The sequence below is a fragment of the Dermacentor albipictus genome, chromosome 1, assembly GCF_038994185.2.
Source record: "Dermacentor albipictus isolate Rhodes 1998 colony chromosome 1, USDA_Dalb.pri_finalv2, whole genome shotgun sequence".
NCBI classification, from domain to species: domain Eukaryota; kingdom Metazoa; phylum Arthropoda; class Arachnida; order Ixodida; family Ixodidae; genus Dermacentor; species Dermacentor albipictus.
The window spans coordinates 421,277,163-421,305,150 of NC_091821.1; the positions used below are offsets into that span (position 1 = coordinate 421,277,163).

Consider the following 27,988-nt stretch of genomic DNA (forward strand, 5'->3'; position numbering starts at 1 on the left):
CGGCGCTGCAGCTCTGGAGCCTGCCGCCCCGCGCTGTCCGTGCGCTCTCCGCCCGATCTCGGAGGTTATGGTCTGACGCGAACACCTTCTCCTTCCGCACGTACGCTTCAGTGTCACTGCAAAAAACCTAGCGAGCACACGCGCCTTGGCGGCCGTGGGGGCCTGTGGCCGCAAGAAACCTTCGGTCCCGTGTCCTACCAGCGTTGTGTATATGCCGAAAAGATGGCTTGTTTTCGTGATGACTCAACGTACGAGACGTCCCTTCGCGCAACATACGCCGTATACCGTGGCTCCAAGCGGTAGGGGGCCCCGACGCTTGCGTCCGCCTAATCTAAAACTCTCTGCTGTGTTACACGCGGTTGTGTGTGTCGCCGCGCACGCGCGTGCATATATATAGGCACTGTAAACATGGGCTATGACGTAGAACCCAGTAGCCGCTGCCAGTACTTGTCGACCGTGCTTGTAACCGAGCTGTTCGTACGCTCTGCGCATCAGTGACTTGATGACCACGTTAGGAAAAAGGCTGTTGGCGCTTGTCTTTCTCGGGAGGACCATGGAGATTAAAGCCCCTCCAACCTGGTCGGCGGAAACGTGTGTAGAGGGGCTTTAATGGAGATGAGCGCCCTGTTTCGTTCCGCAGTAAAAAAGTACAGGTATGTATACACTGTAGGGGTTGGAGTACGGGACGTCGGGATGAAGACCAACAACTTGGGAGGATTTATTCTCATATTATATACAGGGAGGCGTGAGCGTCAAGTAACAGTCGTACAGACATTACGGGCCGGCAGCAACTCGGACGCTGCGGCCCGCGGCAAGAAGTTCGAGAGAGGTGAATCAGGGAATCAGGGCATGTCCCAGAATGCTCAGGTCTCTCTGGAAGGCTTCTTATAAACCCTTCGAGCACTGTAAGTCACGTCATGTTTCACCAATGGGAGAGTCCACTCCGATGACGCCACTTTCAGCCAATGGTAGGCGCCCGTGTCGTGGTGTCACACCTGGCGGCTTGCTGCGGTCTTGCATCGCAGACTGGCAATGCACTTCGAACAAAGAGAAGGGGAGGGCTGCACCTGCTTCATTGTCGGATGCCCACCTGCTAATCCCGGCGGCGCACGAACTTGTTGGCACGTAAACTTGTTGCCTTAAACTTGTTTGCTCGGCCGCTTCTCTGGAATGCGCTTCCTGCTTCTGCATTCCTCAATTAGCTGTGCTGCCATCCGATGTGGTCTGGGGAACTCGAAGTAGCCTCAGGAAACGGCGCCATATCTAACAGCTCGTCCTCGCCCCGGTAGTTCTGAATGGCCGGTGAACTCAATTCGCTGGCCATGAGGAACGCTGAAAGAAGCTGCAGGGTACTGGGGTCGAGCCACGTTTGACAACCCTCGGGATCCTGGGCCCTGGAGAACATACGTCAAACAAACCAAATAACACAGCGCTGCACCACGCGTATGCGCAGGCTCTTCACCCCTGACTCGCCAGACTATTACTGAGTCAAAATCAACCCTGATTTTTTATTTCCCCAATTTCGACAAAACAGTTCCAACCACCCCTCCAAACAGCTATCCATTTCTCCTCGATTGCCGACAAGACCAGAGTACTATTGTTGTTGCAAAACAAAAGGGTCGTTGACGATGCAAACAACAAATGAAAACAGCCGAACATACTTAAGTGGCCTGACTACACGAACAGCATGTTTCCAATCTATCGCAGTGGCGTACTTATCGCACGTAAGGGTGCCACTGAACAGTCTGGTCAACCTCGCAAGTACGTAATCACAAGCGCACTAGCCTTGTGGTCACTAAACAAAACGCGTACTTGCGTTGTAGGCAAACTTTTCATTCACGCTTACTCACGTTTCTTTCCTGAAAGTCCTACAGGACACGTGACATAAACGAACAATTAAACTTGCGGGACTTACACACTCCGCAGAACTCTTAAAATGATGCGTCTTCTACTAACTCTTTCCACGCACGCTCACTAAAGAAGTCAGAATACGGCTGCCCTCCACACACACTAGCAACCCAGTCATAAAGTCTGCTTCCTTCCGTCCACACAGGACACGCGCCAATGGAACTAAGAACGCTTCTACGTGCAAATCATGCACTCACTGAAAATCTACGCGCTTAACCTTACAAAATTCAAAAACACTTAAAAAGAAAGAAGGTTAAATAACACACGCGCTTTACCATAGGCCTTTCGACGAGAACCTTGACCTTCAGGTTACTCACACACACACAAAAAAAGCCTATCTACTTATTAATGAGCATCTCGCGAGACTACATGTTTACTTAAAACACATCTTTCAAATCTCGAGCTTCTCAAACGAAAACACAAACAAAGCTCATACCTTTACATATTGAAAGAAAACCTAGTCTCAAATCGCGAAATTTTCCGATGCTCAAAAATAAAACAAGACACTTCATTTCTACGGAAGCGCTCCAGGCCTCCTTTTCCAAACGCTTCCGTCTGACTCATACTTTGAGTCGAACGCGGGGTGGACGTGGTCTGAAAGCTACTCTGGCTGCCGAGAGACAACAAAAGGGCTGATTCACTATCAGCTCCCCCAAGACGTTACGGTCTACTGCCAATTTGCGTCCCCGCGCCCCGCTTTCAACACGAACTCGATTGACCGCGTCGCTACTCCCCACCTGGTCTCGTCCTGCCACCTTGCGTTTCTTCGAACTGCACGCTGAGCTATAAAAAGAACTACGGAACGACGAGGAGCTTAACTGCCCCGTGCCCTTTGTCCGCGTCCGCGCAGAACATTCTTCGCGGTCCCCCTTTGACCGGTGGCTCGACCATTTTGGATGCGTCAACATCGTCCTAGACGACCGCACCTTCTTCCTCGCGCCCTGCCCTTTTGGGTTTCTCGCCATCTTTGGCGGCGCTACATTAATTACCGACTTTCGGTTTTTACCGCGCTTCTTTTTAAGGCGCTTTCTTTTTGCACTAGCCTTCATGTCGCCTTCTCGTGCCTCGTGCTGGCCGGTACACATTTCGTCGGCCCGGATCGGCCTCTTACCCGCACAGTCTAGTGATTTACATTTAAATCTACTCTCACTTTGCCTCGACTGGCGGACAGCTCAACCGACTCTGGCACAATGCAGCAGGCTTTACTCGAGTAAGACAACTCGCACTCTTGCGAACTGCCCTCTGCTACATTGCCCAGCTCACGCTGTGCATCGGCACACAGCCCGTCGGTATCGATCGCTGTCTCACGCGCACAGTCCGAATGATTAACAACTGAATCATCCCTATCTAGGCTATCTAGACTGGCGGAGAGCCGCACCGATCCCTGAACAATGCAGTTGTTTTCTCGTGAGCTACGGAGCTCGCCACCCCGAGAACTATTCTCAACTGCATCGTCCAGCTCGCACTTCATTTCTGCACGCACATCTGGCTCTACATGGGTGCTCGCTTCTGTCTGGTCAGCAGTACCCCTTTCTTCGCTAGCAACCTCGCTAACATTACCAGCGACGCACACGCTCGGTAACTGTGCCAATTTGTTCGCAGCTGGCCTAGCTGTCTCTACAGTCATCTGTTGGCACAGCACCTCGTCGCTCTCCTTGCGGCCTTTAACGGCCTCTGTTGCCACTAAGGCATCGTTAGCAGCTAGCCTTTTCCCTTCACTTATGATTCTGCAGCTAATCTCACAGGCACTACTCTTCTCATCGGCTTTTGGCGAAAGTCCGCTAGACACTTCCTCATTCTTTCGCTCTGTACTATCTACAGAATTCTCAGACAGCCGTTGTCTCTGTGCCAATAACTGATCACAATCCTGTATCGCTTTGATCAGTGCTGCCTTCTCTCTCTCATACTTTTGCTCACGCTCAAGCTTACGTTGATTCTCACGTTCGCGTGCCTTCTCACGTTCGTGACGCTGACACATAAGAGCAAGTTCTTGAAGCTCCTGCTTCCGTTCATTCTCGCGTTCTTCACGCTTAAGCTCACTCCTAAGTTCACGACGCGCTCGCAAACGTACACGACGCACACGCTCCCGTGGCTCCTGTATCACCTCCCAAGCAAGCTCAATGCTTTTCTCATCATTGCCACTATCATTAATCGCCTTTATGATAGCTGGCGTTTCCATCCGTTCGTCCGCCTCAACTCCCAAATCGTCGCACACCAACAACAAGTCCAACCTCGTCAACCTTCTAAGATCCATGGCAGCTGCCCCGACAGGTGGTTAAAACTGTTTTCCTTAATTAATTTGTGCAAATACACAGTGCAACAAATTCCCGATTCCCAGAACTATCAAAATTGAACACACAACCTTTGAGTCTGGCGAATCATAAGGAAAAAAACCACGCGCTCACTTACGGTTACAGCACCCTGCCATCCGGTTCATTCGTCCGCTGTTGCCGGTTCCTCCGGACTCCCTGGGTCGAAGGCTCGCTCCTTCTTCGCTACTCCCAGTTTCTTCGGACCTCTTTCGACGAAGGCTCTCTCTTCTTCGCTCTTCCCGGTTCCTTACGATCTCTCTCGACGAAGGTTGATTCGTAGCGCTGCCACCAGCTGATGCATTCGGAGGCGATCCTACCGCTGCCAACCAGATGTAGGGGTTGGAGGACGGACTTCGCGGATGAAAACCAAACTTGGGAGGGATTTATTCTACATTATGTACAAGAGAGGTGAGCGTCAATTAACAGTCGTACAGACATTACGGGCCGGCAGCAACTCGGACGCTGCGGCCCGCGGCAAGAAGTTCGAGAGAGGTGAATCAGGGAATCAGGGCATGTCCCAGAATGCTCAGGTCTCTCTGGAAGGCTTCTTATAAACCCTTCGAGCACTGTAAGTCACGTCATGTTTCACCAATGGGAGAGTCCACTCCGATGACGCCACTTTCAGCCAATGGTAGGCGCCCGTGTCGTGGTGTCACACCTGGCGGCTTGCTGCGGTCTTGCATCGCAGACTGGCAATGCACTTCGAACAAAGAGAAGGGGAGGGCTGCACCTGCTTCATTGTCGGATGCCCACCTGCTAATCCCGGCGGCGCACGAACTTGTTGGCACGTAAACTTGTTGCCTTAAACTTGTTTGCTCGGCCGCTTCTCTGGAATGCGCTTCCTGCTTCTGCATTCCTCAATTAGCTGTGCTGCCATCCGATGTGGTCTGGGGAACTCGAAGTAGCCTCAGGAAACGGCGCCATATCTAACAACACGTAGCCCGCAGCTGTGTTCGCTTTCCGTCGAGCGCCGTCGGTCGCTCGCCGACAGGAAGTTCGCGGTAGGCGTGGGACTGTCACCGGCTGGTGCCCAGTCGATCCATTTTGCCACGCCTTATCCGTTGCAACGTTCGGCGTTGTCGGCAGGGCCGATCGGTCTGGTCTTGTCAGCGCGGTGCTTCCGCGCGGAAGTTATCTCCTCGGCCGTCCGCGGAAACGGAGATGCTACATATTGATCTGCCTTTTTTTTTTTCCCCGCTGCTTGAGCCCTTTTCTGCCCTCTTCGTCCTATAAGATATGCGTGCGCATTTGGCTTGTTCCGCCGCATACAGCTTGTTATGCGCGCCTCGTGCAACGAGATTGGCTGCCGCGTGCTTGTTAGGAAATGTTGACATTATACTGACACGTGGACTCGTTTATCTTTTTCGGGTGAGCGCTTTTCACCGTCTAACAAATGTTATCGCTCAGCGCGGGACGCGCTTGCATGTATCGGACGTTTCTGGAATGTTGTCGATGGTTCTATCCGCTGTCTGTTGTCGCTGAACCTTGTGTAATCTGATTGCACGTATGCGCGACGCGAATGGAGGACGCGACTGTCTGGAGGACACGCGGGCGCAAGCGATCACTATGGAACGTTCGATGGCTCGTGTGTAAAAGCCGACGCGCTTGACCAGCAGATGAGGTTTCGACGATCGCCGACCGTGGTCGCCGCTATCGCTGTGCTTTGAGTGTAACTTGCTTTTGTGGGCACAAGTTTGCCCTATAAAAAGTTAGTTTCGTCATTCGCTGTTTTTCCGCTGTGTTATTCACCGTCACTGCACACTCTTTAAACGCGTGCACCCTTTGGGGTGTATATTTGTCCCACAACAGTAATCGTCATCTGCCTTGCTTGCATTTCCTTTCTTCAAAACCCGGCGCTCGCCCCTTTCCTTTCAAGAATGCTCTTTCATGCTGATAACGCGCATGCGTTCGTGACTTGGAGGTACCGGGCTCGCAGCGTTAAAGAAAGGAAATGCGGACAAGACAGGTGACGATTATTGTTGTGTGGCAAAGATACACCCCGAAGGGTGTGCATTTGTTTAATAGTGTACACTCTTAGGCAAAGTTACACCTTTTCGGGTGTATCTCTGCCACACAACGATAATCGTCATCTGCCTTGCTTGCGTTTCCTTTCTTGAAAACGCCGCGCCCGCTACTTTCCTGTTGGGAATGCTATGTCATGCTGATAACGCGCATGCCGTTCGTTACTGGGAAGTACCGGGCTGCCGCGTTAAGGAAAGGAAATGCGGACAAGACGGATGACGATTATCGTTGTGGCAAAAGGGTGTAATTTTGCTTAAGAGTGTACTACGTGATACACGCCGCTGACGTGTATAGGCTGTCGATTACGGGACCATATGTCATATCTTGACGTGTTCACTGTACTGTCGGCGACAAATAACAAACTGAGAATGCAGACTAAGGAGGACTGCTATAAAGGAGAAAAAGTTTTGGTTGAATGAACCGAAATACGGGGCCGGGTATAAGTGTGCTTTCGTTTTCAGACAGTGGTGTGTGTGGTGTTTCAGACGTCTGGACGAAACTCAAGTGAGCCGCCGCTGCTTACTTTTTTCTTCTATACTTATTCGCTGCAGAAAGCGTGAGGTCACTATCGAATCCACAACGTCTGCATTTTTGTCCGTGCAGAAAAGCGAAGGGGCTTTTAATTGATTGCAATATATCTCGCGTAGATCCACGTTTCGGCGCCCTTTGGGAGTGTAAACCCCGGCAACATTTATTCTTTTGGACTCATACTCATGAAACAGTTCTTACGTTAGAGCGATTCTTAAGAACAAGTGTCAGACAATAGTGATAGCGAACACATTGTTAGGTGAGGCGGCTTACCTGCGACAAACGAACGAAGGCTTTTGTGAATTCGGCCTCTGATTTGGTTGCTCTCGTTCATTCAGACCTGCATCCAGCAGACAGCGAATAGGTGTGCCTGGCAAATTGGTTATGGTGCGTAATTTGGCGCAAAGAAAAAAAGAAAATTTATTAAATAATAAACGACAAAGAAATAAGAAGATGTGCGAACATTGCATGCAACACTGTATAGCTTGACAGATCTGACCCCATCGTCATCCTGTTTTTGCCCACTGCAGGAGTACGACCTCTCAAAGTGAGCTCTAATACCTCTGTCTCGCGTTACTCGGCTCGTTAACTTCTCGTTTTTTTTTTATTTTTTTTTGCTTATCTCCAACTGTCTGCCTATTCTTGTATCGGTGCGGAATGCAGTGATTGTACACATCTACTCTATTGTGGGCTCGCAAAAGATACGTAACGTCAAAATCATGGCGGCGTAACCACAACAGAATGTGACAACGTGCACGTTTTCTGAAGGACGCTGTGATAAGAGCGTGATATCGTATAATAGACGGTTTGCTCTTATGTCATCACGGCCCACCGTATATCCTCTACAAAGAGGCGGAAATGGGCGCGTTTATCTAATCCGTTTATCTCGGACAGGCTGTGCGCAGCTGAGGAAGGCACTCCAACGTGACGTTCGTGACGTCATGGGGAATTTTACACCTCGCGGGGATCAGTTTTCCGCGTAACGTCAGCGTCCACCATAAAAGCGTATAGGCGTAGTTTTCGTTCAAACTTCGCGTTATCGGGATAATCTCCCGACACTCCTTGCGCCAGCGCACGTGTCAAGCGGCAATTCCCTTTTTTTCTTTTTTTTTTCTTGGCTACTTGCGCGCTGATCCTCAACGCTTTTCCTTGCAAAGTAACGGCTCAAAATAGTGCTATATTACTAAAGTGGACTTGTTGGGCTAATTGGGTGTATGTTAATAGCTAATAATCACTTGTCCAGTGGTTTCTCTTGCCCTGTGTTCATTTCGTGCAAAAAAGGGGAAAAAAAGAAGTTGGGGGTTTTACGTGCTAGAACCACCGCCTGATTATGAGGCACGTCTTCGTGTGAGACTCTGGAATAATTTTGATCATCTAGGGTTTCTTAACATGCATCTAAATTTAAACACCCGAGATTCCTTTCCTTTTTTTCTTCTTTTTTGCACTTCAATTCATATTGAAATGAGGCCGCTGCGGTCAAGATTGCGTTCAAACTTAGCAAATGCGATACCTACTGAGCTTACGGGGCGTGTTTTCGTGGTTAGCTTCCTAGCTATATATGGAGGCATATCTTCGTTTAATAAGGTGTTCTCAGGGCTAGAAAAAAACAAAAATCTTAAGAGGACAAGTAGAAAGAGAGAGAAAAGAACAGCATATGACGTTTCTTGTTGAACGTTGCGCTAAGGTTACGTGCTCATCTTGAAAATCACTCGGCGTTTGTTTCGGCGAATCACTCGGCGAAACAGATTAGAGGGGGAAAAAAACGAAAAAAAAAAAGCAATGCAACTTCCCTTTGTGTCCTTCGCAAGGGCTTTCTTCTTCTTTGCTAATTACATGATTGTGTAAGCCATACCCTTCGCCGCATTTTTTTTTCTCGCTGGTTATTGTGAGCCTCTCCCCCTCCCCCTTTTCTTCTTTCTTTCTTTTATTTTCTTCGTCTTTCTTTTTTTTTTCTTAGGGCGAGGTTGAGAAAATTGGTAAGGCGAATTCTGGATATCTTTTTTTATATTTAAATGCAGCTGAGCTTCGGTTCCCATTTCTCACAGCCAAACCAACCCGGGCCCTCGATGCAGCAGTGGCTAACGTGTGCGTTAAGAATGAAATAAATTGGCCGGTTGCTGCTGGGTATTTAACTTTAACGTGGTGTTGCGACCTGTTATTTTTTTACATCTCCGTCGCTTGCCGGCGTAGCATAAAGGCTGCTGCTGTTGCATGTTCCGTAAGAGCGACAAACTGTCTCCCTCTGGTTACCTTTCCCCTCTTATGCAGCCGCAAGGTGTCGGTCTGTGCCTACCTTTCACATCTCTCTGCTTCGCTTTAAGAGTTCGTTAGGTACTCGAAAGCGCAAGAGTAATTGACGTCCGCCGCGCCAATACACTGGAAGCGTGCTTTTAGCGACGCCTCGTTTTGACTGATTGTTCGCACGTCATCAGGTTTCTTTCGAGAACTTCTTCGTCGCAGCGATTCCACGACATCGGGCGCCAGATCTCTCTCTCTCTCTCTCTCTCTCTCTCTCTCTCTCTCTCTCTCTCTCGTGCGTGCGTCCGTGCGCACATTCAGCTGTCGCCGCTGCACAGAGTTCTGTGTTAATGTACCTTGTGCCCCTGAACAGATCGGTTTCTGCAGAAAAATAACGACAAGAAAAAACATTATTGGAAAAAGGTGGTTACCGCTCTCTCATCGCATAAAAAAAGGAGAAGCAAAAAAGAAAAGAAAGAGCCGTTGCTGCTTTTTCGAAAAGTTGGTTTTGGAAAGCGTATTTGGAAAGTCCCGATCCTCGGTACCAGAACTGCTTTTTTTTTAGTTGACGCTCGTGCCGTACGTTGTTAGGATCGGCCAGCGATGAAGCGGCCTTCCAGCGTCACTTGCCATACTGCTGCGAATCGCTTTGTACGTCGCCTCGGACAGACCAGCGCCGACACGCGTTCGACGACTGCGGGGATGATGAAATACCAAGCAACTCCCGTTAAAGTGCGTTATACGCCGAGTCGTTACGGTAGAAGCCTGTAGGTAGGTCAGCCTGTTGGAGGCACCCGGAGGCACTCATGATATTCGAGAGGCAAAATTATCCCGTTGCGCTGCGGCCTGCCTCATAATTGTATCTGTGCCTTTGGTGCGTGAAACAAACAGATTGTAAGTGATTAATTATTTAACTAAACAGAAAGACCACCCGCTCACAGCGCGAAACTTCGCTTATTAATGACCCCCCTTCTCTCCCCCCCCCCCATTGTCCCCCTTTCCTACTGGTTTCCCATGGCTTCAGTTCGTTTCTTTACGCGGTTTTGGGGATTGCGGTGAATGGTATGTTAGCCAATGTTGCTCATTTGTGTGCGTATGAACAACCCGTCTGCGTATAAAACGCCCTCACGCAGTATAATAATGCCCTTGCACATTTTTAACACAAGGGACTTTTTTTTTTTTGTCCATATCCCCGCCCACCCTTATATCGCTTCATGCTCAGTGTACTCTCCTGGGGGAAAAAGCATTCGAGGGATTACGCGATAAAGCCGATTTTCTTCTCCATCTAGGAACGTAACTTGAAATCGAGGACTAGCAATTTACACTTGGCCTTGCGAACTTTCCAGCGCATTCCTCACTTTCAGCGTGCGCGAGTCCGAATTACTCAGCTTCTTTCGCCGAGCACGTGCACCGTATACTGTTGCTTACGAATGCGCGTATACGAAAGACACGCATACGAAACCGTCAACATCAAGTCTTGGCCGTACTTGATGTTGACGAGTTCCGAGTTATAATAGTATACGCAGTTTCGAGCGGATCGGGCGATTCCGTATGCGCTGTTTGTTCGCGCATGATCGCGTCGTAGCGGTAAATCTCGCTCCGTGCAGGAACGTATACCAATAGTCGTGAAACGTGCGTTTCTTCCGTAGTGCGCAGGCACTCGTCATATAGCCCCCGCTATCGCCGGGGCGCAGATGTGCGCACGCCGTGCTTCTCGGTATAGCGCGGCGGTGATGCATCACGCCCAACGGCGGGTGGGCCAAGGAGCCGAGCGCTGCTGTGTATAGAGCTGCTCGCATGAGCTCTCGACTTTCGTAATCGTCGAGCTCCATTTCACACGAATTTTGTCCGGGAAAGGTGTATACGTGCGTTTTATAGCAGGCGCGCGCCATACGGGTGGGCAGGGGGCCTTGCTTTTCTTTTTTGTTGTTGTTGTTGTTAGTTTGTTTTTGTCCTCAACGAACACTCGACGTTCGGTCGGCTCTCCTACAGCGGTATATGCATTTCTTTGGTTGAGGTGAAAGGGACGTGCGTGTATTTTTCTCGGCTCTGTTGTGTTGCATGTTCATTTCGAAGACAGCGGCGTTTGAGAGGCAGAGCTCTGAATAGGTGCCGATCCACGACTTTGTTTATGCGAGATATAAACCTCCATTCGCTTTAAACGCTCGTATGCTCGCGCCTTTATGAATTTCGTGGATGCTCACTGTGTGATTGCATGCATGGAATGAACGACAAATTTTTTGTAGACGTTATTCGTAGCCTCACAAAAAGAGAGAGAGAGAAATCAAAGCCCCTTTCTCAAAGAAAGATGGTTGAACGCGAAGCTTTCCCCCAATACAAACTGAACCAAAGTCCAAAGCCAAACGACCACGCAACGAACGCAAGAAATGCGGAGCGACCTGATGATGTGCATGTGTGATTTGATTGCTTGTTTACGATTGTATTTTTTTAACGTTGAAGTTGAATGAAGACACATTTCGTTAAGTTGCATAGCCATTATCATGTAGCCGTTGATTACACGCACACACTCGCACTTTCACGGACGCCTCTACACTTGCACAGTGTCGCCTTGTGATCGCTGTGGTGGACGGTCAGAGGCTCTGCCATCGTAATGTGGCACAGCTTGCTTGCAAACCTGAGAGAGAGAGAGAGAGAGAGAGAGAGAGAGAATTTTATTTATCCCATCTTAAAGGGAAAGGAAGTGCGGGATGAGATCAATGCAGGAACGGCGTTACGTCGCGCGCCTCTGTAGCGTCGTCAGTTTGAACGAGTAACGATCTAGGATGAAGCTCTGGATCCGTTTGCCGGGCTCTTTCGCCACATCGATGTTTAAGTCACCGCACACGAGGATCGGCTTACTATTTGGCTTTAAGGTCTTCACCGTTTCTTCCAGGAACGTTTCCGCGTCACAACGAGACGTGTTCGGTCCGATGTACACGCTGACGGTCACAAGACCAGTAGGCATCTCGACTGCACAAGCGTCTCCCACATGGCTTCTGCATGCCGTTGCCGATAAACGAGATGGGTCTCACGGGCACCATCGCGCTCGCGCTTACGTCCTTTTTCACTTTTTGTTTCTTTCTTAGGCAGGGGGGGGGGGGGGGGGGCGTGGTCTGGGAGAGTTGATGAACCTGTTTAATCGCACACTCAATATGTCAGGAAATATGCTTGTGCACTTTGCTCAGTGTTTACTGTATTCAACTATGTTTACTGTATTCAACCGTAAGCTCGACGGCTGGGTTGAGACGCTTCCGCGTGCAAAGTTTAAGCATCTGTCGTTCGTTGGTTGCCACAAGGTCGTCACAAATCGGCACCTGTTTGCCAACGCTGTGTCCTTTCTCGTGCATACCGATGCGCACAAGTGTGTGTGGCGTGTCTTCATGCCGCTCCAACCGCCCTCCATACTTTTCTCTGACTCTCCCCCCTTTTTTTGCTTGCTTGCTTGCTTGCGAGAAATACCGGGTGCTGCGTTATCTGACGATCCATTTAATTTTCGATTCCGTTCATCCTTTTTCATTGGCTCCGGACATTGCGCTGGCGCTGACGCGCCGCCGTTATCGGTGGATTAGGTCACTCTGCGGAACGCGCGATAAGGAATTTATATACATGGCAAAAAGGAACGTCATATAACGCGGGCCCAGGAAGAGTGGAATTTTAACGTGGCTCGTGTTTGTCGGATATCATTTAGGACGGGCTCCACAAGTTTCAAAAGTGCTGTCGGTCCCCCCCCCCCCCCCCTCTGCGGCAATCTTCAGAGGGGTCTCTGGAAAAGTGGTGGATGTCGCAAGCTTTTCTCCCCCGAAAGGCGATAACGTTGTCAGCTTCTTTGACTTATCTACTGGCCCGGAACACGGGGTGGCTGAGGCGGCGAAGGGGAGTCAAGATGCCGACTGGCGCGGGTGGCGTTGTGTCACTGGAAACACTTGAGGAGCGCTCCGGTGGGGGCGAGGGTGGAGATGGGGATTCGGGTGTGACGCCTCTTCCCGCGGCGCCTACTGGTTCTTTACGACCTTCTTTTCCTCTCTCTCTCTCTTCTCATCGTCTGCTCCCGCTGAGTGCGCTGTGCCGCGTACTCGGAACCGCGCGCGCTCCTGCGCTTCCACTGATGCAGCTGCGTAGCGGCGGCGGCTAGCGGGCATGTGGCTTGGCTTCGTCGTCCCTGTTTGCGCGCTGCCGTGGCGACGGTCGCGCACCGCAGCGCAGCCGCCGCTTCTTGCACTGATCTGCTTCGGAACGGCGCGCGTTCCCGGAAGCGGCGAATTCGGGGAACGCTGCCTTTTTTTTATCCCCCGGTGTCCGCGAGCTCCGCGTTCTTTTCGCGGACGGCTGGAGAGCCTCCGAGAAAAAAAAGAAGCGGCTGTTCCTCTTCGTCGAGAGGGTCAGTCAGTAGCGCGGGACCACCACTTGCTCGATGGAAGAGAGCAGCCCTGCAGACCGCGTTGCTTGCGCGTTTGCAGCGATACTCAGGCGGCTGGTATATCTGTATATATATGGGCACAAGAACGATAACGTTGTAGATTGATTACCCTGCAAGCACAATATTGCAATGGGACAGAGATATGGAGGGGGAATGGTGTATATGCTCGCTTGGCGCTATAAATGTGGTTATATTTAGGTTTCCGAAGCTGTTGCGCAGTTGCGCTTCGGTCTCGAATGCCTCTTTTCGCAGAACGAACGACGGCTCCGTTGGAATAGAAGCCCTGCAGTTTGTCCATTGCGCGTTCGAAAAAGTATGGCGCTTTCTTTTCCACGTGTATACGCATAGGCGTCGTCGTTCGTGCAGGAAGCCTCGTTGACGGACACCCGTAACCGTCAGTTCTGTTGTGGCCTGGTTCGTTGCGTGTAGTGTTGAATGCGTTTTCCGCATTTATTGCTTGCGTAACTGACACGTTCGAGGCCGTCGCTCTTGGTCATCGCTTTGTATTATCTCGCTCTTGATGTGTGTGTGTGTGTGTGTCGTCAAATGTTATTGTTCTTTTTATTGTGGCCTCAACACCCGGCGCACTTAGCTTTGTCACTCGTTCTGCTTTGTCTTCCTCTTCTTGCCCTTCCGTTCACTGTCTGAACCTTCCAGTGGCGCGAACACAGAAGTGCAGAACGCCCGATCGTACTCGTAAGGCGCGCTCCTCTCTTCCGAGGCCTTAAAAGCTTGAGTGCCCGCGCTATATAGACAGAATAAGACAGGCAGGCGTGACTTGTTCGATACGTCCGGAGGAAAGACTCGCGGGCGTGTGTGTACAAACAAATGACGCGGGAGTGTGTGTGTGTGTGTGTGTGTGTGTGTGTGTGTGTGTGTGTGTGTGTGTGTGTTTGTGTGTGTGTTTGTGTGTGTGTTTGTGTGTGTGTGTGTTTTCATTTGCGCAGCAGTGCCGGTAGCAGCCGCCCGCGTTTCTGCGCGACCCCGTTGTGTCTAGCCGATGCCAGCAGCGCCAGCGGCGTCGTGAATGGAACGTGACGCGTCCACAAGCGTTGTGTCACAACTAGGTCCTCTTTGTTGCATTAGATGCGGCGCGGCGGCTATCTCGCCGACCCGTCAGTATTGTGCATCAAGTCCGCGCGGACTGCTGGCTCGCACGCACGTCCGCCTCCGCAGTGCGATCCTTTCTTTCTCTGCTGCTGCCGACTGTGGTGCGATTCGTTGGTGCGTTACGGGTCAAGTGGCCCTCGCGCGCTCGATGCATTTCGCCCGCCTGTCTCTTGCGGTTGCAATCGGCGCACACTTCCTATATAGCGTTTTGCTTGGTTGCATGCCGGCAGAAGCGCCGGCCACTTGTCTGGTCGAGCGCGCTAATCTGCGCGGACAGCTGAATGCAGAACGGAAGCGTTTTGCCGTCTTCCGCCTACGGCTCGCTGTTGCCGCTGGCGTTTGACGGCGTGTGCCCTTTGATGATTTGGTGCTGACAAATCTTTGAAGACTGGCGCCACTCGTCATGCGCGCTTCGGCACTGCCCGCTATACGTTTCCGCATCTGTGCTTGCGGCTAGCGCTGGAGGTGCGAGGCCTCCGACGTTTTTCGTGCTGCTGAGGCAGCGGGCAAGCCGTTTGAAGCTTCACAAAAGAACGGAAGGCGCTGCATGTATACTGTGTGCCGCCACAGTGGGATTCACGAAACCCTTCCTCTAGCCACTATACCTACATGCGTATTCACTCAAAGGTTTTCACTGTTACTTAGTTTCACTTTCAGTTTCTGATGAGCAATGTGTTCTTTACTTCAATGGGGGTGGGGGAGGTGTCGAAGTTCCACGCATTACTAACACACCCGGCAAAGATTTCCGCAGTTTTGGAGGAAGACGAGCTTGGAAAGGACGCTTCTACGAAAACCAAAACTTGAACTCGCAAGCAACGCTTTCAGTTCTTAAGTCCTCCCCATTTGGTGCCAATACTCATTCGAGCGCTCCAAGCTTGCGTAGCATCTTTTCTGCTATATTTTTCTTTTCTCGTTTTGCAACTACCGCATTCCTTTGCTTTTCTTTACACTTGGTCCGCTGCTGAAGATTTAGTAAACGGGCGCCGTCTGCCTTTTCAGCGGATGCCGTCGTTGTGCGCCCGTTTCGTTCGCGCTCAGTTCTCCCTCCCTGCGTCTCAGCTGGTTGCGACAGCGCTCCAAGGCGAAGAAGCGTGAAAACGCCTTGCCGAGGGGGACACGGCGCGACTAGGTGTCTTTCGCGCCCTTTTGAATGCAGATACGCATGCGCGTTATATACATACGCATGCGCGTTTATTCTCACGTCGTGCGCATATCCGCGTAGAGCAAGTTGCGCGGGAGCTATAGCTGCGACGACGAGGAGCGCGATTCGTGAATTACGCAGCGTCAACTGCGCAAGCTCGCGTTGGCTGATTGCGCCAGCCGAACTTCGCATACGTCTTTCACCACTCCACACCGCGTCAACCGCGTGGCTCGTGAAGCAATGCGCAGCGACAGCAGCATATATCGCTTCGCGGGAGTCGTCACCTCGTGAATAACCGTAGTGGTTTTTTTTTCCTGCTTTTTTTCCTTTTGCTTGCTTTGTGAGCGTGGAGAGCTCGGGGCCCCATGCGTCTCCTCGCGCTTCCCTCCCCAATTTCCCGGTGTGAATTTCATAAACAACACTTCTGTGTCGGCCGCGGGTCGGAGTAGCCTTCACAAACTCGTACAGATGTCGCTTCGGAATGTCTGACTCACTCATGTATGCTAAGTGAAGATGTGAATGTACTGTCGATCACCTCACCCGCCACTGTTCCCGTTTTGACGAACAACGCTAGACTTTCAAGTGTGGCTCTAGAAGACTTGACGATCGACCTTTTGCCGAAGCAAAAAACCTGGAAGCGTATAGCCTCGCAACTCATTAACACATAAAGCTGATGCACAAGAGCTCTTCTGTAGTGCACTCTTAGGCAAAGCTACACCCTTTGTGGTGTATCTCTGCCACACAACAATAATAGTCATCTGCCTTGCTTGCGTTTCCTTTCGTGAAAACGCCGCGCCCGCTACTTCCCTGTCGGGAATGCTATGCCATGCTGATAACGCGCGTGCCGTTTGTTACTGGAAAGTACCGGGCTCGCCGCGTTAAAGAAAGTAAAGGCGCGCAAGACAGATGACGATTATTGTTGTGTGGTAAAAGGGTGTAATTTTGCTTAAGAGTGTACGTGAAGGCGACAGACGTATACGTGAGTACACGACTCTAGAAACGCTGAACACCGCGCGCGCACACACACGCACACACGCACACACACACACACACACACACACACACACACACACACACACACACACACACACACACACACTATCTCTCTCTCTCTCCCTGCTCCATTCCCCTGCGTTTCAGGTGGCAGATTGGAGGCTCCATCATTTGAAGTGATTCTAAGCTTACTACCGCGCATATTTCATCCTCGGTTTTGTCCTCGTCAAAAAGTCGCGCTGCCCTACTTGTAATCACCCAGAGCCAACTAGCCCAACATTTGACGTTGCTAAGTTGCATTTCGAGTTAAGCTTCCTGCCTTTTACTTCCTTCTTACTCCTAATCTACTGACAATAGACATCCGCACTGCGCGCGCAGGGCCCACTCGTGTAGGGCCCTAGCATTCGCCATCCCACATATTTATTTACTCTTTCCAGACTCCGTAGGGCAGTGCATGCAGTCGGCGATACGCGTAGTGCGCGGGCGCTACACCCCCCCCCCCCCCTCTCCTTCTCACAGCACCGCTGTCTTAGTGACCGCGGGTCGTCGACCGCCGTGATGCTGACATGTTCGTGAGGGACTTGACATTTCCCGGTGAAGCGGTCGCGCAGCTCTCGTTGTTTAATACTCTTTCCTTTCGGTCTTTGTGGTTGTCGTTGCAGCGCTACTTCGATGCTCCAGAGGAGAAAAACCAGAGGAGTCCAGAGTAGGAAAAACTGGCCGTCTGAGGCGAAACTAAACAGATACAGCCTTGCTCGTTACGGCAATAGCATCATAACGTGATGCGTCTGTGTGCGTCTGCGTGCATGTGGTACACTTACATTGCTGCTGTAACATTCCAGCGAATCGCTATTGGTGTGAGATAACAAGAATCCATGCGTGTCTCTCAAAACGCATGGACGTTTGTCTTTAGAATAGCCTGCTGCCGGCGAATAGTTCTTGTTTTGTCAGGACCCGGCGCTGCTGAACAATTCGCCACGGTTATAGACATTGCAGTAAGCGTCGTTTCCTTCTAGCACTGCAGGATCGAAGAGTAATCTAATTGATTGATGACATTTACCAAACAAACGCCATCCAAGTGTGTCCGGGGCCGGGGAAGACGGTCCGTACCGACTGCTCGCTGGGCGCACTGCGTTTGCGGCCGCTCTGTGGTGCCCCAGGCCGCTATTTTCATGACGGTCGGGCGCGGCGCACCCCTTGTGGGGCACGTTGTGCGATGGTCACGTGAAAGCCCGCCCGGCCGCTTCCGATGACTCGTGGTGAGTTCGTTAAATATCGGGTGCCCGCATGGTGCCGTGTTGGTGGCGCGGGCAGGCGAACAAGTCGAGCAGGCTGCCCAGGCCGAGCGCGGAGTCAACGTTCGCTGTCCGCGAGCGCCTCTCCCGACGACTGCGATGCAAGACGAGGAAGAAGCCGCGCGAGCGAATATGCAGCGCAGGCTTGGAAGGCCGGCGGGGGGTCGGTCGCTCAGCTGCGGCGAGGCGCGGTCGGCTTGCAAGGTCGCTCCTCTCTCTCTCTCTCTCCTCACCTACCAACCACGAGGAAAGCATCCACAGCTTGTTCCTGCTCCCCTCGCCACGCGCGCGTGTGTGTTTGGGGGAGTGTTTCCCTCTCCGCGCCGGCAAAGCGGGCTGGGGCGAAGCCGCCGGGACGGCCCACTGCAGACCGGTGCGGCGCACGCGGTGGACGACTTTGCTGCCGGTGTTCGTGGCGGTCCCCCTCTTGTCGAGAAGAACGGCCGTTCTTTCTTTTGCCCGCCCGCGCACAGGATACGAGCGCCGTGTTTTCCCCCCACACCATCGACGTCGCAGCATCGGTCGACCGATTCCGCAGTTGCCGCGCTCTTTCGGAACGCCTGAGCAGCGCGCGCGCGCGCAGTCTTCCGCCGGTCCGCCGCCCCCGGTGAATCACGCGTGGAACCACTTTCTACTGCTTCCACTTCCTCGGCAATCCGCAGAGAGGACGCCTCGGGCCTGCTCGCCAGCAGCCAGCGCGTCGGGAGCCGCCGGAACTCTGCGCCCGGCGGGAAGCAGAGGGCAGCTGCGAGCTCGTCGTCTCACTTGACGTCTTCTGATGACGGGAAGTGCGCCGGAGAGGAGCGCATAGGGGGGCGTCTTTCCTCGGCTGCGCCCACGGCGCGAAGAACGGAGTGATTGGTGAAGCCACCCTGAAGCCGGCCGGACGTTGCGGGGAGGTGTGTGTGCGCGTGCTCGCGACAGTGACACGGATTCTTCTCATCCCTCGTTCGTCCAGAAAGAGAGGGGTGACGTCGTATACACGCCGGTGCGGTGGTACCGTGTCGCGAGCCGGCCAAAGCTGCACAGGTAAAGGCCACGGACTTTAGGCACGACCGCTCCCCCTCCCCCCCACCCCACCTGGATATTTCGTCCACGTCTGTTTTTTTAATCTATCCGTGTGTCGATACCACCATTTGTGCCAGCGCTCCTGCAGTGAGAGTGTACGTGGAGAAATCGCTACAAGTGCAGCGTCGGGAGACGCCAGCGTTGTCACAGGATTGATAGTTGCCGACGTCACCGCGCATCGTGACGGAGGTTCGTTCCGGGGACTGTGGTGCCCGGGCGTCGGCTCTCTCTGATCGCTCGCTGTTCTCCCCGCGCCGCGGGTGGTGACGAAGGCGCCCTGGAGGCCGATCCGCAGGGCGCCGAACTGGAGCCAGCCACGGACATGTTTCTCGTCTATCTGCGCGTGTTCGCCGAGAAATGCGGCCTGCTGGATTTCCTCAAGCTCTTCGTCTTCAGCCTAGCGTCGCGCAAGACGCCCGGCGCCGCCGTTCCGGAGGATAACCTAGAGGTAATCGCGCGATAGCGGCGCCGCTCGCTTGCACGCTTGGAAGAGCGTCGACATTCACGTCAGCGGGCTATGTGCATGCGTGACCCGATCTTCTTGTGCCTTTCTCTGTATCTTTCTTGTTGTGCCGATGTGACACGGGGCGGGGGGCTGTATAAACGTCAGCATAAATTATCTTTCCTTCACTTTATCATCTGTATTTTGTACGTCGGTGCTATTTATTATATTGTTTCCGGATGTCTTCAGGCTAAGTTAGTGATCTTGCGTCACGTGGCTCCCGGAATGGTGTGCGTGTGTCACGCGGCCAATCTGAACGGTGACATCGCGGCAGTTGGCGCAACAAAAGCCGCAAGCGATTATCGTGGTCGTCTAATTAACACGAGGCTGCACTCATTCCCGAAGCGAACTGCCGCGGTATCGCACCTCGCAGCTGTGCGTTAGCTTAAAGAGGATGCGGTTGAGTTCAGCGACCGCTTAGAGCGAGATGAAACCGCGGTCAGCCGATGCAGTTCCGGTTGTAGTCGGTCTACAAATTGGCCGACCTGTCGGGAAACGTCACCGCGGATGTCGGTCGACACGCGTGTCACCGAGCTCGAGAGAATGACCGTCGTTCGCTCGCCTACGCGTCACATGCGACCGGTGTAATACGAACATCGGATAGGACACCGTTCCTCGTGCGATTCGCTCTTTCGCAATCCTCTTTGCCCGACACGACCAGCTGCGACGGAGCCACAGCTGGACGCTGTCCCGCGGAGGGGCCTTTCTCGTTTCGCCTGCCAACGACAGTGCGATGAGGCGCGCGCGGATCGCGATTATATGCCGTTATGCGGAGCGAGGGAGGAAAGGGCAGCGCGCGGACCCGCTATTTATCTCGCCCGCGAGAAATGGCGTGTCCCCGCGTCTTCTCTGGCAGTTCTCTTATGTTGTGACCCGGAACGTCGGTCACCTGTCGTGTACGGAGGGGGGGGGGGGAAGGGGGGATCGCACGACGCAGCGTCACGCCGACTCCGTGCGAACGAGCTAACCTCGGTGCGGAGAGGACGTGTGTGCGTGTGTGTGACCGGCCTGCTGTCGCGATTGCGAAGAGCACGGCACCGACGTTTGATGGGAAGGAAGGACGGGGAGACCGCGCCTTGTTGCGACCCGCGCGTGATTGCCTTGCTCGTTTGCGACCTCTCCCTCGCAGTGTTCGCGAAGACGCGCGGGCTTGCGTCGGGGACTCTGGAGAGCATCTGACGCGTGCGCGGCCGGCCCGTGATGCAACGCCGACGCGACGCCCTTTGCTTCGAAGCGCGCCAGTGTTTCCATTGGCGACATCTGCTGTGCCGCGCTATATAGACTCCCTATCGCGGACTTGCAATGATCTCGTGTGAATCCTACCTTAGATTGAGTTCGTGCGACGCCGAGCTCCGTGGCCGCACCATTTATCCGCGCATCCGCCCGAACGTGTTCAGTTTGCGCAGGACGAACGTCACCATGCTTTGTCGCCAAAAAAAAAAAAATAGTAATATAGAGAATGCAACTGTCACGTTTTGTCGCTTCGCTTGTGAACGTACACTGCACGTAGGAAGAGCAGCTTCCCTACAGACATCTGCAGCAAGGTCTACTCAATATGAGTTTTAGCTGATAAAAAAAGAAACATCTGATAAGAGGATAGCATTCGTTGCCAGTGTAAATGCTGATTGCGCCAAATAATTAAAAAATCCGCCGCTTAAGACGAGGGCTGACGTACGTACCTGTTGTTAATTGCCCGCGGCGAGCAGCGGAATGAAAATATGACGCGCGAACTGGACATTGCGGTGACGTAACTGTCACGGGTTATATAGACCGTATATTTAGGACATATTTCATACGCTTTGTCTGTCCAACTGAACGGCCTACAATCCGTGTACGTTTATCGTCGACCACGCCATGTATCCCGATCGTTGCGTATGTTTCTTTTTTTTTTTTAACTGCTTACACACCCAACGTATTCGATTTTAGAAATGTATTTTTGTGCTTCGGGTTCCAGTACTTCGCGCCATATCTCGTTGTGCCGTTCACGCGATGTCTGAGGCTTCGTTTAACCGTATATTGCGCTCCGCTAACGCGGTCACTGTTTACCGGTACTCTCCATAGAACAGCGATGACCCTGAAATGTTGAACAATTAAAGACGCCTAAGACGGTTCAAACGTTTCGAGCATACGATTGCAGCTATAGATCGTCAATGCTGCTACATGCGTAGGAACCGCGCAAAGCATTCCAAGCACACAGTGGAAGCGTCGCACTTGTAAAATGTGTAATAAAGCCCGCGAGATTATTTACGTCGCTTTTCGAGAACGTGCCTACAACAAAATATGTAATCGGAGACGTCTTCTGGAGCACACCGTCCGGAGCCGTTTTTTTAATGAGAATACCCAGTGCTTCAAACACGCTCGTGATGCCTGCGTTAAAGGGACTGACAACCAATTTTCATGGTACGTATTTTTTTAATGCAATGGTAAGCCTACCGGTCATGCCGTGGAAGATTTTTTATCATTTTTTTTTAATCTGCAGTGAGGATGTGGTCGTTAACTAGATGCATACTGAAAAAGGTGAGCGCGATAGCGATTATACGCCGGCATTAGTGGGAGGCAGATGACAAGTGCGGCCGTAAGTGTGAGAAAGTATTATTGTGTTTATGAAGTCTATGTTCCTGCGATTAATGTTTTTCGAAGAGTTGAAGTATTTCTGCGATAATAGCTACGTGATTTCGCGGTTTCCTATCCAACTGCTTTGGTATATAACCACTCAAAACGAAACCAATCGGATCGAAACCGAAACGACGTTTTTACACGTGATATGCAGTTCAGCGTGTTGGCGTAGCCATGCGTGCGCTTTTGATTTCTGAAGCACAGAATAAATCGCAAGTCTCTAATCATATAGCTACTGAAATATTAAGCAATAATTACGTTGTTTAATAACAGCCAACTTACGTAGAGTGATCTCGTGGACTACATCCGGAGTACCAAGACCTTACCGCCAGGCCTCGCCACTTGCCGGTTTCTGAGTCTTTGCCACTTTAAAATCATAATTGCTACTGTAATCGCGAACAGCGTGCTGGATTCTGCCACTATAAATCATGGTCATTTCATTTCCATCAACGCCTCACAACAAATTCTGGCCAGTTCTCAGTCCCTTTAACCGCTACAAGCGCCATGTTGCATAACATTGTGTCGCCATTACCTTTACATTCCACCGTTCCGTACAAAGTTTGAAACCACCGCAGAAAAAAAAATGTCCTGATTGAGCCCAGTGTATACGTCCTCTGTGCCCTCGGCCCCAACAGATGGTTCGGATAGAGCAACGTCACGGTGCAGCGCGAGCAGCAAGCAGTGCGGTGCTGTCTAAATATTGCTCGCGGCGCGTGCCGATGACTGCGCGTTTCACAGAACGGGTAGGTGGGGGAGGGACCCCCCCCCCCCTCCGAGCGGTATTCCCCGAAACAAGCATGCAGGGAACCGTAGTGGAGCAAGTCTCGGATGTAGGCCAACTACGGTGGAGTTGCATGGGCGGACATGTACGCGCTCGACGTTCCCCGAATCTGACAACACTCGACGCGTTACTCATGATTTGAACCCGTGCGCGCGATATTTAGTGCCTTGCGTGTGTATATATATATATATATATATATATATATATATATATATATATATATATATATATGACGTGGGCAGGAGGTTGGAGACGGAGACAAGCATGGTCGCCCGAACACTGGCTCTATCCTTCGTCTGCCTCTTTCTCCACTATTGCACCGTACCGTACTATTGGGCGGTTCGTCTCTCTCTCTCTCTCTCTCTCTCTCTCTCTCTCTCTCTCTCTCTCACACACACACACACACACACACACACACACACACACACACACATATATATATATATATATATATATATATATATATATATATATATATATATATATATATATATATATATATATATATATATATATATATAAAATATTGCTCACGCCACCCTTGGCTCTCTCGAAGCTGTTTGGCCCGCTGCCATGCACGTCTCCCCTCGTTTTACTTTTTACTTCGCTCTTTATCGCACGAATCGTTTATGCATGTAATACATGTGTGTGCGTGCATATATGCCCGCGCATTGCCAGTATGCGCTGTCTGTGGCATGCGTCAGTATCGCATTGTCTATAGCAATATATGTGGCACGAGTGCCGTAATCGCGCTTTCCTATGCCGCTCCTTAGAGCGGGACCTTGCTTTTTATCGTATTCTTCCCTCTGTTTGGCAACTCTGTTTTGTTACGTTGCCGGTTTCATATCGTTTAAATTGCTCGCAACGCGAGTGCCTTTTAGGTGTTTGGGCAATCCGCACTTGCGAATAGCATCGACGGATCAGTCCAAACACGAACGCGCAGAGATGACTAATTTACCTCTACGTATACGTCAGGTAAACGTCCAGCTGGACTTCGCGCCCGTTAAAGATAGAGAAGCCGATGCGTCGCACGACGAACCCCTAAGCGCAGAGCGCAACTTAATTGGAATTCCTGGATATCGTTGTCATACGTTGGCTAATTAGGCACCGTTAGGAACGGCACATTAGCCGGAGGGCGGATGCCGGCGTCATTGACAAGGACAGCATTCCACTGAAGCTCCTTGCCAGCGTGAGCTTTGAAATGCTGACAAGTACGGCATTCTGGCAGGTTGGCGCGCCCATATTGCGAAGCGGTCGTGAACACCGAGCCTTCTCAAGTAACTATATGTCAGGGTCGCCATTGTCGGGGTTCGTCCTGAGATCGTGACGACGGTGCGGTTTCCAGGACGCTTACGACAAATTCCTCAAAAGGGCGTGTCTTTAAGAGTGGACTCCGAATGACGTGTAAATATGAGTAGCCTCTAATCCTGTTACTATATACATATACGAATGTAATCATTCTTGTAAACATGTGACGCTCGACTCGAACTGTGACCCTGAAATTCAACAGCATTCATTGTCTTTCGGGAAGTTGCACAATATCGGCTGCCAAGAGTGTCGATTAATGTGTGGAGAGAAAATTATTTCAGTTCTCTGCCTCCCGCTTCGACTGGCAAGTTATGAAGACGAGTATCTTCAGATAAGAGGTTCGCAATTCAAAGCATGCGAAAACGAAGCCTTCTCGGAGTATACGTTGTCGTGCCACAGCAGTTTTCTGTTCATTCCTAAAGCCTATGCCGGCGTCGCGCGCGTCAGTCTTTTTCGAGAAATATTCTCAGGAATTCCGCGCGCGAAAAAAACCTATATTATATATATATAATATAGGTCGGTCGCCGTGCCCTGCGGGCAGATCTGTTGCACACCCGTCGTGAACGAAGCTGGGGAAAGCGAGTATCCTTGTCCCACTCAAACCCTGAATATTAGGGGTAACGTCCTACATCGCGGCCCAGTACGCGTCCGACGGCTTTATCGGGTCTCGCCAGCAGTGCGCTTCAAACGTTTTAGCAAATACAGCAGCAGCTATACTCTGTACGACGATATGCAGTTATATCGGCAAATCTTCAGGCACAGAACAGGGCTTGACTGACGCAAGGTATGTAGTTTTCTTGGAGAGGGCAATGGAGTGATGAAATAGCAGAGGTCACGCAGTGAACACTATGCTGCTGCTGCTGATTATGATGATGATGATTGGCGCTACGTGCATATCCAGCCCGCATAAGCAAAACTACCTGTGTTTAAGGCTGGGCAAGTCACCAGGTGGTTCGGATCCCGCCTATAAAAGATTGCTTGGTGCTATTATAATAGCCACCATTAATTAAAGATGATGTCACTGCAAGTTGCTCTGAACGGTAACGCCCTGGCTGGTTGCAACGAACAGCAGTACGGGCCGTTTCTGTAGGTCCGCTCGTCACGGACGTGGGTCGATGTCCGATCGGAAACCTGCTGCCCCTTGCGGTTCAACTCCGATCCTGCTGGGCGGATGGCGAGGGGTCCGTGGCGTCCCTAACGCGCAGCCTCGCGTATTGTATGCCGCACCGCCTGACCCGTCCGGCCGGTCGGACGCGTGCCACGTGCGGACATCGACGTATGCAAAGCAGCGCGAAGTGACCCTCGCGTATATGTGGCCTGAGCGACAGCCCCGTTCGATTCCGCGCCTCCTCGCAGGCACCCCCCGCTGCCCAGCCCGCCGCTGCACATGCACTGCCCGACACAGAGAGAGAGAGAGAGAGAGAGAGAGAGAGAGAGAGAGAGAGAGAGTGCATTGCGCCGCTATCGATGTCGGAAGTCGAATGAAGAGCAGCTCGAACGCCACTCACTCTCCTGACGCGGCGGTCGAAAGGCTGGCTAAAGAGACTTGAGAACCCTAAAACAAGAAGCGAGCCGAACCAAGGGGAAGGAGCGCGAAAGGGTTGTGCATTCGTGTTTGTATGTGTGCTTGTTCGCGCTACGTGCGCTGCATGCGCGGCGGCTGCAGTGGTCTGCCCTTGCCGGCTGGCGTCTGACTGGTCCTGTAGCGCCCGCGAGGTCGGTGTCCCGGCGCCGGCGTTGGCCACTGATCCGCTTTCTGTTCCTCGCTCTTGCTCTTCTTTCTCGCCTTCCGAGCCAAAGGGCGTGTGTGCGTCCTGCAGGCTTGCGGCGCGGCAGTGCAGCGCGGTGTGTACGCAGAGGCAGCACGTTTTATTGGCGCCCCCAGGGCCGCCCCTCCTTGTGGCGAAGCGAAGGCGCGACCAAGGACGCCCACGTCTGGCGCGCGCTTTGCCGGTCGGGCGAGGCAATGCCGCCTCACGGCTAACGAGCCGCGCGCGCACTCGTAGTGCGGAGCTGGGGAAAGACACACACACAAAAAAAAAAAACAGGGTGCAGAAAGGCCGCGCTTTGTTCCTCTTTTCTCCGCGGTTGGGCCTCAGCTGCGCGCGACCTCCTTTGCGGCGCAGTGGCGGCGGCCGCGCTGGAAATCGTTGGGCACCTGCTGCGCTTTTCTTCTCCCTTTTTGAGGGGCGGAAGTGGGCTTATCGTCTCGTCGCATTCGAGTAAGTTGATCGCCGGCTGTTGCGCGCGCGTGCTTGTGCCCGCAGTTTCGGCAGGTGTCGGCGGCGGAATGTTGTGCGCCTCCGAGATTTTGTCACGCGTCCGCGCCAGCTGGTCGGGGAAGTACCCGACGTCTTTTGGCATCGCTACTTCGTCGTGGACTGTTGAGGAACCCCCGAGAACTGATATCTGCAGACCTCGCGCCGCTCGCTCGCTTTTAACAAAAGTTATCATAAACAGTCACTAGGACTCTGCATTACTACAAACCGTGCGCGCGGCGCGCCCGATCATCTCAATGTGCAACGATTGCCTCGCGCCGTTCGGGGAAGGAAAATAAAAATAGCGATTGTGTTCGTTATCATTTGCGAAGCGTCCGACGTATACCTGCGTCGTCCTCGTCCCTCATCCTTTCTCATTGCGGTGTCAGTGCTCTGTTGCAAAGTGGAACGCAATTTTCGGATCGCGCTCATGTCCCCCCCCCCCCCCCCCCCAGAAAGAAGCTCGGTAGCCGCAGAGAGAAAGCGCATCGGCGCCTCCACCCTGACCTCCCCCCCCCCCTTCGACTCGTTTAGATTATTTCACCCTCCGAGCCTCCACCGCCTCATTTTCGTCGAGCCCCCGTTTTGGAGCTACCGATGTCTGCTGCGATAAAAAGCGAGGGCATGTACGTATACCTGCACCAATGCGTAATTATCTTCGGCCGCCACTGACCGGCGTTCAGCGATTCGGGACGCACTCTCAATTTCATTTTTTCTCTCATCTATTACCCAGAGCTGTACGAAGTTAACGAGGGGGAGGGAATTGCGAGGGAAAGGGTGATTCTCCTTTCCTCAGTGCGTGTATCGAGCAGCAGTCACCGGTGTAACATAGCCGCTTCGAAACACTTCGTAGCACTCTCCTCACTCGCTTTGTGGATCGCTTTTTAAGCGAGGCAGAATGGTCTCCTCAAAAGTGCGTAGAGAAACCGCGGAAGGCCTTTAGAATGCGGGGAAAGAAATGGACGAAGGCATAGGAATGGAGTACGCAGTTGGCCCGAATACATTTGCGGATGCTCTGCAATAGAGATTAGACCGAAGGAACGGCCGCGAAGACACTCGCATAAAGTGGGCGAGAAGCGTCGCGAGTTTATTAACCCGCCTTTCGCGTAACGAGCTGGGAGGTGCGGTTAGTCCACTTTTATCATTCTACCCCATTTTTTTTTGTTCTTTTACGTTCACGAAGCGTGTTTCTAGCACACGCTTTTCGCCCGTTTTGCGCGTCCGCCCCATTTTAGGGAAGCCCCCCCGTGGACGGAGCGGCTGCCGCAGCATCGTTCTGGTCGTTTGTGCTGCACACGCTCTCGTTTCGACGTGGGGAGAGAGTCATCACGGCGGTGCCGCCGGGTGTGTTTATAACGGCCGCGTCGCCCTCTAAGTGTCTTTCCGCCGAAATGAATTTAACGATGCGACTGAAGCAGTGCGACTGCGCTCATGTATACGTAGCACTTCTCGGCCGGGGAGAGAAACGGTTATGTTTTCTGGTCGCGTGCA

At 52.2% G+C, this 27,988-nt stretch overlaps 1 protein-coding gene and 1 long non-coding RNA gene across 6 annotated transcripts in view; one reads left to right on the forward strand and one right to left on the reverse strand.

Annotated features, from left to right (window-relative positions):
• Positions 1-27,988, forward strand: part of Ptpmeg (protein tyrosine phosphatase Meg) — a 345,246-nt gene that overhangs the window by 258,523 nt on the left and 58,735 nt on the right. The window lies entirely within an intron of this gene.
• LOC135900378 (uncharacterized) lies at positions 695-5,477 on the reverse strand. The gene is made up of 2 exons (XR_010563855.1): positions 4,318-5,477; positions 695-1,394 (listed from the first exon to the last, which is right to left on the reverse strand). It is a non-coding gene; the product is annotated as an uncharacterized lncRNA (long non-coding RNA).